Here is a 6,175-nt window from a genome sequence, read left to right on the forward strand (position 1 = left end):
AAATAAAGGAGAAAAAGCACCGTAATATTTGTAAAGCAACTTCTCCAGAGTACGGAAATACCCATGTGGTCATAAACTGCTATTTAGACATACAGCAAGGCTCTAAAGGGAAGGAGCGCCATTTAGTATTTGGAGTGGAGATTTTACAAGATTCGTTTTTTGACACCATGTTGCATTGAGCTATAGTACCAGTACAGTGGTACCCCTGAAAAATGACTCCGTTTTGGAAACTAAATCCCTCAAGGAATTTATCTAGGGGTGTAGTGAGCATTTTGACCGCACAAGTGTTTTGCAAAAATGAGTAAACAATAGATGTTGCAGATTGAAAATTGCCGTTTTCCACAGATATGCCATTTCAGTGCCCAGCTTGTACCACCGTAGACACACATCCCATAAATTGTTAAGCGGGTTCTCCAGAATACAGTAATACCCCATATGTGGTCATAAATTGCCATTTGGACACACTGCCAGGCTCAGTTGGACCACCATTTGGCTTTTGAAGCGCAGATTTTGCTTGGTGTTTTAGTGGTATTTTATTTTATAATGTGGGGGTATATGTAAGCTGGGCAGAGTACATCAGGGTATATGTAAGCTGGGCGGAGTACATCAGGGTATATGTAAACTGTGTAGTACATCTGGGTATATGTAAACTGTGCGTAGTACATCGGTATATGTAAGCTGGGCGGAGTGCATCAGGGCATAATAGGATGATGTAATAATGGGGAGAATGAATAATCCATGGATTGGTGTGGTACCCTTTGAACCAATCCTTTATACACAGGCCGGGTTTATTGGGCATTATACAAAATATCTGCGCTCCAGTATTGCCTAATCTTTGACTTCTTCACTAGCCCTATAAACAGCACAAGGCCCTAAAGTTTCCTCATCTGTGCTGCACGGGGTCCACTTGTGGGGTCCAGCAAATGATGATGTGGGGTATTTAGTGAAATTCTACTGGACCTAAAAAATGAGTCTGGGCCGTCATGTTGCGTCATTTCGTTTTGAGAGTCATAACGTGTTATTTTTCCGTTGACGGAGTTGTGTGAGGGCTTGTTTTTTGTGGAACGAGCTGTAATTTTTACTGGTTCCATTTTGGGGTACATGCGATTTTTTTTTTTGATTTTTTTTTTTTTTGTTTTTTTTTTCTATCACTAGTTATTCCATTTTTTTGGGAGATAAGGAAACCAAAAACTTTTTTTTTTGTTTGTTTTTTTTACAGTGTTCACCATGCAGTATAAACAACATGTTAACTTTATTCTGCGGGTCGATACGATTACAGTGACACCAAATTTATATATTTTTTTTTACGTTTCACTACGTTCCCACAATAAAAATATTATTTTCTAAAAAAAAATAATGTTTTAGTCTTGCCATTTTCTGACAGCCATAACTTTTTTTTATTTTTTAGTTGATATCGCTGCAGGAGGGCTTGTTTTATGCGTGACTAAATGTCGTTTCTATTAGTACCATTTTGTGTTACTTACAACTTTTTGATCACTATTTATTACATTTTTTTTGAGACAAGATGACCAAAAAATAAAATGCTGTCATTGTTTTTTATTAAAAAAAATTATGCTATACACCTGTTTTCATTTTTTTTCTAATAATAAAGGAGTTGATCAGGGAAACAGGGCGATTATTGTTTTTATTAGTTAAAACTTTTATTTATTTATTTTTCTATCATGTATAAAGTTAGTCGTTTGAGTGTGGGCTGTTTTGTTAAGGACAGAAATGTCCAAAGAGTGTATTCTAGAGTAAAATACTCCTAACATCAATAACTCAGATAGCCTTACCCATAATAGTAGTCCTGGTAGCCTGGATACCTTTGTGTAGAACCCCGACGCACGTTTCGTGATATCCGCTTCCTCAAGGCTATCTGAGTTATTGATGTTAGGAGTATTTTACTCTAGAAAACACTCTTTGGACATTTCTGTCCTTAACAAAACAGCCCACACTCAAACAACTAAATTTATGCATGATAGCACACTGCCCTATTCATATGTCCTCAATATAAGGACTTTAAATACATTGTACACCTGGCTTTCCTATTTACCTGTGTTTATATCATATAGAGTCTCTCCACTCATGTACCTTTTTAACATGTATGTTTTTATATGTATTTAATAAAATTAGTTATTCTTTTCATATATACTTGGCTCTATACTCTGTTTCATGTGTGCATATGTAATTATTATGGAGTTGCCTTTTCATTATACAAGGGAGGTTGTTCCGTAGGGACATTACCTAGCCCATTACTATTTTTTGCATTAGGAGATATTAAAGCGGCTCTGTCACCACATTATAAGTGCCCTATCTCCTACATGATGTGATCGGCGCTATAATGTAGGTGACAGTAATGCTTTCTATTTAGAAAAACGATCTATTTGAAACCACTTTATTAGCGATTTTTAGCTTTATGCTAATGAGTTTCTTAATGCCCGAGTGGGTGTGTTTTTACTTTCGACCAAGTGGGCGTTGTACAGAGGAGTGTATGACGCAGACCAATCAGTGACCAGTCAGTGTCATACACTCCTCTCCATTCATTTACACAGCAGCATCGCGTTCTTACTAGAACACGATGTGCAGCCACATACACAGACATTAACGTTAATCAAGTGTCCTAAACTGAACTGCATATTCTAGATGAGGCCGCACTAATGCTTTGTAAAGTGGTTATATTATATCCCTGTCCCGCGAGTCCATGCCTCTTTTAATACACGACAATATCTTGACATTGCATGATGTTATTTAATTTATGATATACAAGTACACCAGATCCTTCTCAACAAGTGACTCCCCTAGTGTAGCTCCCCCTAGGACATATGATGCATGCACGTTGTTCGTACCCAGATGCATAACTGCAATTATCTACATTAAGCCTCATTTGCCAGTGTGTCCAAATCAGCTTGCAATTCACGAACATCTTCCATAGACTAAACAATACTACATAGCTTGGTGTCATCTGCAAAAATAGAAATAGTGCTATTAATCCCATGCTCTATATCATTAATAAATAAGTTGAATAATCGTGGTCCCAGCACTGAGCCCTGGGGTACACCACTTATAACCGGTGAACATTCAATGTAGGAATCATTGAACACAATTCTCTGGGTACGGTCCTTGAGCCAATTCTCAATCCAATTACAAACTATAATTTCTAAACCTATAGTCCTTAATTTACCCGTTAGACGTCTACGAGGGACAGTGTCAAATGCCTTTGCAAAGTCCAAAAACACTATATCCACAGGGGCCCCTCTGTCTAGGCTTCTGCTCACCTCTTCATAAAAACAATTCATGTTGGTTTGACGACTTCTGTCCTTAGTAAAACCGTGTTGGCTGTCACTTGTAATACTGTTTTTTGTCACATACTCCTGTATATAGCCAAAGTAGAAAATTTGAAGCAGCACAAGTCCCGAGTCCTTTGCGGTGCATGCTGTCAAGCCAGGCAAACCCACTCTGGCATAATGCAAATTCTAAGAAAAGTAGTAGGACAACAGCACACGTCTCCAGATCTTCAAAACGGTTTTATTGTCAAAACATCTTACGGCAAACAGGCAACGTTTCGACCCATAGTGAGTGAAGGGTCTTTTTCAAGCCTAACATCATATCTAAAAAAATCATCTTTAAATAGGTAGATACAAAAAGTCACATGGTTTATGTGAGCCTGTGAAAATTGCCATCAGTGTCTCCCAGGTGAATTATACATTAGTTCAATTGACATCAATCAACTTGTTACATAATAAAATGTGTAAAAAAACGACATACAATACATTTTCAATAAACCCACACTCTGGAGGAACATGTCCCTGGCACGTACATATATTGGTCACTGAAATCCGTCAATCCTAATTTTTCCTTTGGGTAGGTGATACACGCATCCCGAGTTTTATATTGGTGATCCTCTGTTGGATTGTGCCCCTGTGTTGCGCCCATGGCCGCGGGCCGTCGGGTTCACTCACCTCCCGACGCCCGCAGCCATGGATCTGTGAGCGCTGGCCTCCGTCTCCCTCCTAGGAGATGCCAGCGCTCACTTCCGCTCCGTCCGGCCGGGTCCCGTAGGGTGCGCGCGCCCGCTCTTAAAGGGCCAGCGCGCGCACATGAAAACAATGATCATTAACCCACATGATTCCCTGCTCTATAAGAATGCCCCAGCCCTTCTGATCCTTGCCTGAGCGTTGTTAGTCTTTCCCTGTCTGTCTTGCAAATGGTCCCTTAGTGTCTCCCGTTCCAGCTGTTACCCGTGCCCTGTTACCGTTCCTGTTACCCGTGCCACTGTATCCGCGGACCTAACCTTGTTCCTGCAGTCCTTTCGTGCCGTGTTCGAGGAGCCGGGTCGAACATCCTCTGCCGCAGCCACTCTGTTGACCCTCAAGCAAGAAGGCTCCACAGTAGGGGATTATGCGATCTCCTTCCGTACCCTAGCAGCCGAGCTGGCATGGAACAATGAGGCACTGGTGGCGACCTTCTGGCAGGGACTGTCCTCTCACATCAAGGACGAACTGGCAGCCCGCGACCTTCCTTCTACCTTGGATGCCCTCATCCTGTTAGCCACCCGGGTTGATATGAGAATCCGGGAGCGCTCTCAAGAGGTTCGTCAGGAGAGCCGGGCCCACAGACCAGCAACCCCTGCCCAGAGACCACAATTGTCCACTCCTAGTGCGCTACCTGAGGAACCCATGCAGGTAGACAGAGTCCGGTTATCTGAACAGGAGAAGCAGCGCAGACGCTCCTCTGGACTTTGCATGTATTGCGGCCTCAAGGGTCATTTTGTACATCAATGCCCACAGAAACGGGGAAACTCCAGTACCTAGGGTTGGTTGGAGAGGCAACTCTAGGTGGAACGTCTCCAAACGTTAAAACCTCTTCCAAATTATCGATACCTGTGGCCATCGTCACCGGACAGACTTCACATCCTTCCTCCGCCTATCTTGACTGGAGCGGCTGCTAATTTTATCCACCAAGATCTAGTGGATCGGTTTCAACTACCCACAGTCCGTCTGGAGAGACCCCTGGCAGTTGCCTCTGTGAATGGTCTACCGCTGCCTGATCCAATCATGCTCATCACTGAGCCGGTGACATTACGGGTCGGAGCTCTTCACTCAGAACAGATCTCCTTCCTGGTACTACCCAAGGCTATCAATCCTATCCTGCTGGGTCTGCCATGGCTCCGTCTACACGCCCCGACACTCGACTGGAGTTCTGGAGAAGTTCTTCAATGGGGTTCCAGATGCCATAGCCATTGCCTGTCACAAGTCCGTCCTGTTGTGCCCCCTCTGCCTCAGTCACTCTCTGATCTACCTCAGTATGCCAGTTTTGCGGATGTCTTCTGCAAACGAGAGGCTGAGACGTTGCCTCCACATCGGAGTTATGACTGTCCCATTGAACTGGTTCCCAATGCTTCTCTTCCCCGTGGACGAGTATATCCTCTCTCCTTGCCAGAGACGTTATCAATGTCAGCCTATATCAAGGAGAACTTGGAGAAGGGTTTTATTCGAAAATCTTCCTCCCCGGCCGGGGCAGGATTCTTCTTCGTTAAAAAGAAAGATGGATCTCTCCGACCCTGCATTGACTACCGTGGTCTCAATCAGATCACGGTCAAGAACAAATACCCGTTGCCACTCATTTCCGAGCTGTTTGATCGCATACGAGGAGCCAAAATTTTTTCCAAGCTAGATCTGCGGGGGGCCTATAATCTAATCCGGATTCGCCGGGGTGACGAATGGAAGACGGCATTTAACACCCGCGATGGGCACTACGAATACCGAGTGATGCCCTTCGGACTGTGTAACGCTCCAGCAGTATTTCAGGAGTTCGTTAATGACATCTTCCGAGATCTACTCTATACGTGTGTTGTAGTTTATCTCGATGATATTCTAATCTTCTCCCCAGATCTGATGACCCATCGGAGACACGTTCGTCAAGTTCTTCTGCGACTAAGAGAGAATCGCTTGTATGCCAAGTTAGAGAAATGCACATTTGAAAAGAGGTCTCTGCCCTTCCTGGGCTATGTCATCTCGGATCAAGGCCTTAAGATGGACCCTGAGAAGTTAAAGTCTGTCCTGGAATGGCCACGTCCTCAAGGCCTAAGGGCCATACAGCGGTTCCTGGGTTTCGCCAATTTCTACCGGCAGTTTATTCCGAACTTTTCTTCTCTGACGGCACCCATCTCTACCCT

This window comes from Rhinoderma darwinii (assembly GCF_050947455.1).
Source record: "Rhinoderma darwinii isolate aRhiDar2 chromosome 1 unlocalized genomic scaffold, aRhiDar2.hap1 SUPER_1_unloc_4, whole genome shotgun sequence".
NCBI lineage: Eukaryota > Metazoa > Chordata > Amphibia > Anura > Rhinodermatidae > Rhinoderma > Rhinoderma darwinii.